Source organism: Cupressus sempervirens, chromosome 6, assembly GCF_028749045.1.
Source record: "Cupressus sempervirens isolate cs-2001-9-10 chromosome 6, ASM2874904v1, whole genome shotgun sequence".
Classification (NCBI taxonomy): domain Eukaryota; kingdom Viridiplantae; phylum Streptophyta; class Pinopsida; order Cupressales; family Cupressaceae; genus Cupressus; species Cupressus sempervirens.
The window spans coordinates 151,520,970-151,533,382 of record NC_143123.1 but is presented as its reverse complement, the minus strand read 5'-3'; positions in this window follow the sequence as shown (position 1 = coordinate 151,533,382).

Sequence of the window (12,413 nt, the reverse complement as noted above, 5' to 3'; positions counted from 1 at the left end):
TTGTATTCTTTTTCCTGATGTGTTCCTAGGTTGACCACACATCTATGTTGTTTTGTGATCCCAAATCGACCTCACACTTCAACTGCATTTTTTGACTACATGTATTCCCAAAATGATCATACATTAGTCAAAGAGGGGCAAATGTATGCACTCTAAATGCTCACCTAGAATATGGGCCCTCATTCTTCAATTTATCAATTTCCTAAATTAATTTATTAATTTCCTAAATCAATGTCACAATATTTTATTGAATCAATTCAAATCATTTTCCTTGATCAAATTGCAATTAATTTAATTATTTCAATATTTCCTAAGGTTTGATCATTTCACCAATAAATCAGGGAGACTAGTTGTATAATTGTTCACTTATCCTCGATGAGGGAGGTAGTTCATTTAGTTCTTGTTGGAAGGCCCTCTATTTTTTAGTTGCATTGCCAGAAGCAGTTAACATCAATCGCCCTACCGGCACCTAAAATTTGATAGGACCCTCTATAGCCCTACTATTTGCCTATTATTATATTATTGCAACCACCCAATTTTAGGTTAGGTAGACCCAAGCTGGATGGTTGAAACTTTCCTTTCCAATTATAGAAAAGAGGGGGTGCCCTTTTTTTCTACCCTTATAATAGTAGGGCGGATCCTTTGAAATAATCAATCTAATAATAGGCTCGATTCTCTATGTGATAGCCTAGAGGGAGGGTTCTCCCAGCATTACTTTCTCTCTGTGGGTGGATGGGACTTTCCCAATGAGTTGATTTCCCTTCTTCTCTGGGAAGGAGGCCCCTACTATTCTAAGCACCTATTTTAAATAAATAAAATAATCTTATTTAATTAAAAGAAAATCTCTCTTTTTAATTAAATAATTATATTGTATTTAATTAAAATCTTTCTTTTATTAAATAATCTTATCTTATTTAATTAAAATAAATTCTCTCTTTTAATTAAATAGTTTTATCGTATTAATTAAAATCCCTATTTTTATTGAATAATCTTATCTTGTTTAATTAAAAGAAAAGATCCTTTTAAATAAATAAAATAATCTTATTTAATTAAAAGAAAATCTCTCTTTTAATTAAATAGTTTTATCTTATTTAATTAAAATCTCCCTTTTAATTAAATAATTTTATCTTATTGAATTAAAAGAAAATCTCTCTTTTAATTAAATAAATAAATCCCCACTTAAAGTTCTCTTTTTGATGAAAAAAGAAATAAATCAAATAAAATCTTATAAAGATTCCTTTTTTTGCACATATCTCTAAGTGGTGGGCTTTTTTCTCTTACTTGTCTTTTTAGGGATTTATCTCAAATTTCTCTTGAGGGTGCATTCCTCTCCATAGTTTCCTTTATAAGAAACCCTCTCCTTCTCATTTAGATAGATGTTAGTTGTTATAGTATTGTTATGTTGCAGGTTTGGAGAGCAATTTTGGAGGAGTTTGAACCTTAGGGTTTGGCCATTGGAGCTTCATTGCAACTTCACTCTTTTGTTTTTCTTCTCTTATGCATCCATGGCTTCCATCATTATGCTTCATCCTTACATTTTCATATCAGCTTAGATTTATATTTGCTTTCATAGATTAATTTTGCATTGTTGTTTCCTTTCATAGACTAGATTTCCTTTCTTGCATTGCTTTGCATTGTTATCATTTAGATTAAATTTCATCTTGATTTGCATGCACGTTTTGATCTTTGAATCTCTCATTTTATGGTGTACTAGTATGGGCACAAACTAGGTCAAACTGAGGGCCTCCATTACAAACCCTTGTACTCCATGAATAGAGAGCTATAACTCGCCATTTGAGACCTTGTTCTTGAGCAATCTTGGATATAATGATTCATAGTTCAGTGTGTCAACATTTTAGCACATGCATATATGATAAATAATATCATAATAAGTGAAATACATCAACATATTTAATAATACCCTTATCATACATATAATGTCACTTCTATAACAAAATTATTATACCAATAAACATACATTTGTTAGAATTATTTAGAATAACTGAAATGGGGATGAATCACTTATCCAAGGTCTAGATGTACAAATTAAAAATTTAATACATAGTAGACCCATATCCATAAAACTTCAATATGCATGCACCCATTAGAACATAAAATACTTGAACTTTTTAGATTACTATCCTAGTTCAAAACAACTTTGTAGAAATGTAAACATAAAATAACATAAGAACATTCACAAAATTTTACACAAGGATTTTACGTGGAAACTCAATTTGGAAAAAATCACCAATAACATGCTACCAATTCTTATTCTTCTAAAGTGATACCCTATGAAAGGCCAACATTGTTAAAGGTTGCAATACACACTGTTAAATGTGACCCAATTAGAGGATTTCAAGCACCCAATTAAGAGTGAGCCTTGTTAGAAAAATTTAGACCATTTCATTAGAATGTCACCTAGTTAAAGGATTTACAAATGACTATTAGGTTAACCTTAATCCAAAGGATTACTAATGCAATGATTAGAAAGTAATAGTAAGGCTTGATCTGATAACATATTACAATTCACTTGTAGATTAAAGATCTCTATTTCAATCCTCCATTCTACTTGGCATTCATACTCTTTAGTTCTAATAGCTTTTTCACCCTTCAAGCATTCATATTCTTAAGCCTTCTTTCTTTGCATGCCAACTACAATCACCTCTGTTAGAGCACTAAATGAAGCAATACCCTATACTCCTTGTCTTCCTTAGGTTCTTACACATGAAAACCTTTGCTTCTGGCTAGCTATCTCTATAAATAGAGAATTCAAATCTTTTTCAGATTAACCACAATCATCCATTTTATATTTAGGTAGGATACAATGAATCTACCCACTTTTTCATTTGGTTCCCCTAGAAACTTCCTCTACAATCTTTCTTATATTCACCACAAAATGGTTTACCTTGAATTCTGTGTCACTAGCTCATCATGATTATCTTCCACACGCTTCACATAATTCAAGAAAACAAAATAGTTAGCTTAGATTCATCAAATATTTGATTTAACATTGTTTTCAATCACTTGGCATCTATACTATTATATCACTCAGCCAATACTAGCTCACTTAGTAAATACTAAAGTTTACTGATGCTCAGCACCAACTAAACTTTACTTGACCTATACTAACAATCACTCAGCTTGCACTATTTTTCATTTTTTCTTGGCACTTCTTGATTTTCACTTAACTTCTACTAATTTCTGCTTGGCTTGCACTAACTGCTCGATAAGGCTTGGCAGACACTTTTCTTACTTGATCTTCTTCTATTCTTAACTTGAGTAATCTTTCATTTTAGACTTTAAGTAGATAAACAATAAACTATAGTATCAATGTCTTACTTGGTCTTAGTGCTTCTTTTACAAACCAAATAACTCAACCTTTCTATAAATGCTAGTGTTATTTCCTCTTTTCAAATTCTCTTCATTAATCAACTAAATGATAGCTTTTAGACTAAAAAGCAATTGTCTCACCAACAAGTAGTAGGTTTGACATCATTAAAAAAATAATGATTGTTCCACTACATGTTCTTCACTTCTAGACAATCTTATATCAATAATCTCCCCCTTTGGCACTGATGGCAAACCAATACCAACAAAAATACTAAAAAGAAAATTATAACTTTGAAATTTATCCCTATATCAGTATATATCCTTCTTTTGTATAGGGTAATGTAAGCTTCATCAATCTCCTTCTCTCACTCTTTCTGATATTTAGGTATCTATCTCCACTTATCTCTATCAGTACTTATATCTGCATGTACATATTTTGTTAGAGTAAATAATTTATTATTTATTATTTATTCTATTTACTTAAGCTTACTTAGGTAAACACATTTCATTTATTAGTTGTAGCCTAGGAGTTAGTTATAAGTTGTTGACAATACGAGATTTTTTTCTCTCCTAAGTCATACTTATCCTCTCACATTGTTTGAGGACTATCCACCTCATGTGGATGTATGCTTTGTTGTCACACTTATCTCCTCGCATCTTCTAGCTTGTTCTATAAGCTTCCTTGAGGCCTTTATAAGCGGTCTCTCTCTCATTGTAAAATTATTACATTATTGCATTCTCATTGTAAATACATATTTTCTTGTGTTTCAATATTTTCTCTCTCATGTCTATTTAGGGTTTTTCCCTTGCTCCACGCTCTTCCTTCCATGACTTCCCTTTGATAGGTTATTGCATGTAGGTGATCTTGGGCCTCTTTAGAGTTTGATTTCATCAACTCCAACATGGTATCAGAGCCTTCCTACTGATGCTTCATTGAAAGATTTTTGAAGCCATGATTTGAAGTCACAAACCCTAGTTTGTTTATGCATTTTTCTTCAAATCAAGGGGACAACAAATTTTTGGAGCACTTTGAACCCAAATGACTACTGCCATTAGATCCAAGAGGCCATTTGCAATCAAGATTCATATAAAACTTTTCAATTTTGGAGACAAAGCTCCAGGAGGCAAAAAAAAAAATATTTCAGGCCCTACTGTACGAACTGTATGGACGTAGCATTTAAAATAAAAAATAAAATATATTCGCAATGTTGTCGAGCAGCCACCAATGCACCACTATGGCACTGCCCAATAGCCCGCGCTCCACCTGACTCTGGCACGCCACCCTTGTTGCGCCCAGCCTCCACCTGAGCTACACCATCACTGTTTCGGCCACCTCCGCTGGTGGCACCTCTTGTCTCCACCACCCGCGCCTTTCTCCACTAGTTGTTGATGCTCATCCACAACCTCTACATTTCCCCTGTACACATTAGTAGCATAGTCAAATTTTTGAGGTGCAGTCAGCCAGTGCAAGAGAGACACGTGACTTGGGTGACATGTGGCACCTTGCCATATGGACCCACCACGTCACCCTACTACCACATGGACTTACCACGTGGCATCTTTTTTTTGCTATGATGATTGACTAGCCATCAAATTTAAGATCATGATTTTCTGACATCATCATGATGTCATCATTACATCAAAAGACTTTGCTTGCACATCTCCAGGGTCATTTTGGACCTACGTTCAATTTTTTGGCCATAACTTGAGCATACGGAGGTATTTTTTTGATCTGAAAGAAGCACTAAAATGCTGGTTCTGAGACACAGAAATTGGTGTAGGTATTTTCAAGTTTTGATGTAGTTTTATTGCCTATTTTTTTAGTTAAATTCTGAAGTTTTGTTTTTGACTCCGGCATGCATATCTTTTGCATCCCATGTCAATTTTTTGAAAACATTATATTTTTGCAAAGCTAGTTTTGTCATCTTTTCAGAAATGTCATCCTTATCCTCAATTTTTGGCCCATGCTCTTTCTATCATATTTTTGGCATTTTTGCTTTATGGTGGATATCTTGGGTGTTTTAGGTCCAAGGATTATTTTTCTGGCATGGTTTCTTTTGTTTTAGGCTGTACTTTCTTTTGTGTCAGGTTTTTCCTTATTTTGATCATTGTAGAGATCATTTGTAAGCTCTTTTTTATATGCACTGAGATAAAGTGTCACTTTTGCATTTCGAGTTCATGAATGTTGTTTTGAGTCATTTGTACATTCACTATTTTTATAAAGCACCATGGGGAGGATAGTTGTTTGCTATTTTAGGCATTCTCCCTTTGTCAAGTGAGTGTCCCTTCCATGACATAAGCCCCATGTAGTGTCAGTGTGACCGTGTATTTATATGTATCTGTGCCTCTTCCTCTATCGTCATTCTTGGTTCGTCTATAGGAGACTTTGGCCCACCTTCTTAGTTGCCTGTCATCTCACCCCATCTGCATTAGTAGGGGTTATGCTATTGTTCTAATGCATCTGTGGTTTGATGGTTTGATAGTGTGAACTATGTATTCAGTGGTTGATCCTATATACAAGGTGATTGCAGTGGTTAGCTACCTATGCATTTTGGTGAGATGGATCATCTACCATATAGACATGCTCAGTTTGTGCCTTCTTCTTCCATGGAGGTTCTTCAGATTAGTAGTTTTCTTTTTTATGGTAGATTTTTTGGCTTCTTCATGCTTCAGTGATGCTCTTCATGATCACTCCTTATTCCTATTTTAGGGGACATTTCCCTAGTTGGAGGCTTCTTCTGTTCTTCACTAGGTTTTTACCTCTTTTGGGGGAAGGTTTTTCCCACGTTGTTTTCTCTCTTTCCCTGTTTACAGAGGTTGCATCTTTTGCATTTGTACATGGGTACCTAAAATGGCCTTGTTGTCGAAACCCATTCCTACATTTCTTAGTTTTGTGAGCTTAAGGCATTTCCCTAAGTTGCACTTAAGGGGGGCTATTAGAGTAAATAATTAATTATTTATTATTTATTCTATTTACTTAAGCTTACTTAGGTAAATGCATTTCATTTATTAGTTGTGGCCTAGGAGTTAGTTATAAGTTGTTGACAATATGGGAGTTTGTTCTCTCCTAAGTCATACTTATCCTCTCACATTATTCGAGGATTATCCACCTCATGTGGATGTATGCTTAGTTGTCACACTTATCTCCTAGCATCTTCTAACTTTTTCTACAAGCTTCCTTGAGGCCTTTATAAGTGGTCTCTCTCTCATTGTAAAATCATTACATTTGTAGTGCCTGCCCCTAGTTTACATTTTTTGAGCTACATTTATGATATGATTGCCAAACTCTTTTAGGCCAATTTATGTTTGATGAGTAGTATTATTATTTTAGAGATTATCAGATGATGTTTACACTCAGCTTATTATATGATGAGATTACTTGGTACTCTATATTTCATGCATGTATGATGATTATTCAATGGTTTCAGTTATCGATGATAATTAGTTAGATGATTCATTATTCCATGTGTTTCTTATGGATACTTACCCCATACTGCATGTGTATGGTGTGCGTGCTATTTTATTTATGTATGGTGTTTCTGATATGGTTAAGGAAGGGAGTCGTAGTCACCTGCTAGTCGGGATCTACACGATGCACCACTTCCTGCCATTGCCTGTTTAGCTTAGAATATTGTGTTTGTACATGCGTGGATTTTATGCAGGTTGCAGGTACCGGGTATCGACTTCCCTGAATTGTCAGGATGAGCGTACCCTATCGCACTGTCTCAATGGTAAGAGAGGGGAGATAAACTCTGAAGTCCAAATCCTAAACCCTTTAGCCAATTGTCCTAATTGATAATTAGGACAAGTATCTGAGTTAAGTACTCTCCGAATGCATCAAATGATGTAATTTGGTGATTATAACCCTTGTGTTTGATTTGGTATGTATTTTTCTATGATGGGTTTTCGTATGTTGCTTTATGAGTCCTTGGTGTATTTTCTATTAATTAAGTCTAATTAAAAAGACTAATTAATGATTTAATTTAATAAGGAATTATTATGATATCTTTATATTTAATTAATTAATTAATTAATTAAATAAAAGAATTAAAGTTGGAAATTAAAGTTTAAGATATATTTAGAACAGGATAATATTTATTTAATTTAATAATAATATATTTGGAGTTCATTTTTACATAAATGCTAAATATTATTGTTATTTAAATTAATTAAAATATGTTATCAATTAAGTTCTAAAATGAATTAAAAAGTTGAAAGATATTAATTTATTAAGAATTCTAGATCGCATGATCTAATCATGAGTTAAATATAAGAATTAAATTAAAAGATTAAATTATAAAAATTAATAATGTTATTTTAATTTCTTAAAAGTGCACATAAGATTTAAAGTAATAAAATAATTAAGAATTGAAGTCAAGTGAAATTTTAAATAAAGTTATTTAATCATTCAACTTAATGTGCATGAAAGTGGAATGCAAAAGAATTAGAAAAGATAATAAAAGTTAATTTGAGTTAACTGAGTTGTGCAAAGAGTCTTCTCGGGTAAACGCACAATTAGTGCCCCGAATTGAAGAGAATTTGCTTATCACAACTTCGGGGGTTCATTTTTGGGGGATACGAATTTGGACGAGAATTTTTGGAGGAAGACAATTTTTGGAAGCAAATTTCAGAAGGCTGATACGAAGAAAGTCTTGAAGGGGAAGGTTATTGAGAGGAGCGAATTCGCATACAGTTTTCTAGAGGTTGCATAATAGCATCAAGATCAGGTAGGGTCTTGTGTTTTTTATCCATTAAATTTGCAATTATCCCTTCCTGCCTTCTTCGTGTCTGGGGTTTGTAGATCTGAATTCTCTGTGATAAAAGTTTTAAGCTTTCAAATCTTGTGAAGTTATTAATTATTCGTCAATAATTTTTGTATCCATGGAGACTGGATGAATTAATTAGAACCATTGTTTTCTTGATTTAGAAATTAAGATCTAATTTGATAAGGGTTTTGTTTTAATGAAATTGAAAAGTTCTAGATAAATAAATAAAAAATAAAATAAAATAAATATATATATATAAATATATATATATAAATATATATATATATATATATTTTACATATTTACCCTTTGGAAGAAATTGTTTTTATAAAAAAAAAGGATTAAACAAAATTAATTTTTTAAAATAAAAACTTATTTTATTTGTATTAGAATAAAATAAAATCATATATAAAAAATATATATATAAATAAAAAAAAAGTATATATATAATAATATAGTGGGGGGGAGGGAATTACCCCGTACTCGCCCCCACTATCAGCGCAGGCCAAAGCCGACGGGCTATAAACGTTTGTGAGATTTCATTTTTTTTTTTTAAAAAAATTTATAATTTTTTTTTTAATTATTAAAAAAAATGAATTTTATTTAATTAAAAATTTTAAATAATAAAAATTATAATATATTCAATTTTTATAATATATTAAACTTTTTAAATATTTAATAAATAAATATTAATTGTATAGATATATTTGTAGATTTTAATTTATTAATAGTTTTGCTTAAATATTAATAAATTAACAATTAGTAGTGGGATTAAAATAAGTAATTAGATCTAATAAATATTGTTTAATTTAATTAAAATTAGTTTAATTAAGTTAATTATTAATGAATGTTATTTGACTAAATTATAAATTTGGATATTGATTTAATGAAAGTTATTATAGAAATGGGTTATTCGAAAAAGGGTAGTTGTGAAAACTTCGTTACTTGAATTCGACATTAAACTAAATCACAAACCTTACCTTAACTTAAATAATATACTTTCAGATCCAATCTCTGAGACTTTGATGTTGTCTTTGTACTTTGAATGTTTTGGGGTTGGTTTAGCGTTGACCAGTTCAGGTTGTTACCAGAGGCTCGGGGTTTGTGAATGTGATGTCTTGATGATTTGGTCTCGATCTTTCTTAACCTGACCATGGTAATGTGATGAAGTGCTCTATGACATGATTGTGTTTATTGTTTGTGATTGCTTTCCAGTTCCTTGTGTGAAGCTGAGATGTATGTATTTGAGAATACCTAACTTAACCATTTTTGGGTCTCGATCAGTTATATTTGATAACCATTTCTGAGTCTCGATCAGTTATACTTGTATTACTTTCTGGTTGCTCATTAGAGAACCATTGGATTTTGTGACTTATCATTGATGCCTTCAGTTGCTGATAGAGAACTGTCGTGATTACATGATTACTATTTGATGTTATCTGTTGCTCATGAAGAACTGATATATTTTGTGGATTATCTTTTTATGATATTTTCAGTTGCTCGTATAGGACTGAGATGGTTTTATTATGATTCTTTGATTTATGAGTTCATGAGCTAGGGTAGGTTATCTATGTGTAGAGTCGGGAAGTGGCTTGCAATGGGGGTCGGAGCCCTAAGAGGCTGCCTTGAGAAACCCATTGTAAGTCATTTTTAATAAGTGAAAACATTTACACTAAATGAGAGAAAATGAACCTAACAAGATAATTGTATGTTCTCTCCCATGCCATGAGTGCTAGTACAGACTAGGATGGGGTAGAGAGGATGCTTGGTTACGACCTTGCATTCCATAGTATGCCTCGTCAGTACGAGAGGATACTAGTGGCCGCAGGATCAGTAGGGACCCGGGATTCCTAAGGGATTGCTCGGGTAACTTCTACATGACTTTTGCGATGACACTTTCCCGCTTGCATATTAGGTTTCCTACGTGTCTTGTGGTACCTCTGGGATTTAGATGTCGATCTTTTTAGGAACCCTTGAGTTAGCATACTTATAGGATTTCCTGGACTTAGAGAGTATTTATGATTATAGGTTTTGTTATCCTATTTTGGGACTTGAGACTATCTCCTCAGCGCGGTGGGAGTGGACCATTTAGGTTCCACGCGGTCGGGTGGTAGTGCTTTTACTCTTACCATTGAGATCCGTTCCGTGGTCACCGTGGCTAGAGATTTCGTGATTGGCATTTACCTTCACTATGTTCTTGGATTATTATGATGGATGGTTAGAGGTTATGATAGATGTTTTATCATTATGGATGTATGGATGTATCATGTATGGTGAATAGTTTCATATATTTTTACTGTACTTTGTATCATGGATTTGAGGATGTTGTATCTTGATCTTTACATATGTATATTCTTTTAAGCCTTTCATACCCTGTGACATGTACAGTGGATGAATGAGCATTCCGAATTAATTTGCCAAGGAGCATTCGGAACAAATGTATATTATGGACATTGGAGTTTCTGATTATTCTTTTATATGTATGTGTTAGTTGTTAGACTTAGAATTAATTAAATTTAAACGTGACTCAACGTCTTGGGATCTTTAAGAAATGTAACTTGCAATGTATGATTGTCGATGATTACATGTTATTGCTTCCGCTACTATTTGTTTGATGTGTATGTCATACTTTCTTACTTTAAAAAAAAATGTTTAGCAAACTTAGTGAAACTTTAGGTTAATTCTTTTGGATCCCTTGGCGGGGCGTTACAAAATTATTGCATTCTCATTGTAAATACATGTTTTCTTGTGTTTGCATATTTTCTCTCTCGTGTCTATTTAGGATTTTTCCCTTGCTCCACGCTCTTCCTTCCATGGCTTCCCTTTGACAGGTTATTGCATGTAGGTGATCTTAGGCATCTTCAGAGTTGAATTTCATCAACTCCAACATATTTCTCCCTCTTTGACAATAATGCAAAATCTGTGTCCTCTCTATATGTATACATAGTCAATTCCAAGTTCTCCCTCTATCATGTTGCATGTGACTGTAAGTCTTCTAATTCAGCTACTTCATTACTTTAGCTAGCTCCTAAAGTAATATCCACTGCATCAAGTTTTAAGATACAACATTCATCTTAGTTGATGTAGGGAACTACTCATGCTTCTTAAGTAGCTTTGGATAGGGGTATCACCCCTAGTTTGCTTCTAAGATATTCATGTGCATCCTTGGGTAAAGATTTCTTTTGTATTCACATATTCCATCCTTACTTCTTTGTCTTGATACTTGATTATAATGTGCTTAGTTTTTGTGTGCATCACAAGGTTCTTTGATATATTTATAGCACTTGTATTATCACAATAAAGTACCACAAGTTCAGTGATTTCCTCCTTTATGCCTTTGAGTAGTTTTTTATCCATACCACATTTGTACAATTTATTGTAGTAGCCACATATTTAGCTTCAACAGTAGATTGAGATATACAATTTTGTTTCTTACTAGTCTAAGTGACCAATTTCATTCCTAAAAAAAATTCTCCACTGCTTGTGTTCTTTCTATCATCAATATTTCTAGCCCAATCAACATCTGTATAGGCTCTTAACTCAAATTTTTCATTTTTCTTATAGTATAGACCATAGTCTTTTGTTCCTTTTAGATATCACATAATTATCTTAACAACCATCAAATGATTCTCCTTAGGATTTGCAAAAAATCTTGCAACAATCCCAACAAATAATGCAACGTTAGGTTTGCAATGTACTACATACTGCAACTTCTCAATCATAGACATATACAATGTTTGATTCACATTAGTAGAATCATCATTCTTTGACTATTTGTGTCTTACCACCATAAGTGTGCTAACTGGTTTTGAATCTTCCAATCCAAAAGTTCTCAATATTTCCTTCACATACTTAGATTGAGTGATGTAAATTCCATATTGCATCTAATATACTTGCAAGAAAACATAGAAATTGATCTCTCAAAACATAGACATCTCAAATTCTTTCTTTATTTCATTTGCAAATATCTTACATAATGCATCTTGACCTCCAAATATGATATCATCAACAAAAAATTTAAGCTAGTAAAATACCTTTACCTCCTTTTATCTTCAAGTACAGATTTTTGTTATCATCAGTCTTCCCAAAACCAATCTTCACAAGATAATTTTTAAGCCTTTCATACCATGCTCTTGGGGCTTTCTTTAAACCATATAAATCTTTGTGTAGTCTACATACCATGTTCTTGTTGTTTGAATCAAAAAATCCTTCTAGTCATTCTATGTAAACCTCTTCTTCTAATATAGCATTTAGAAATGTTGACTTCACATCCATTTGATAAATTTTGAAACCTTTTTATGTAAAGTAAGCAAGAAG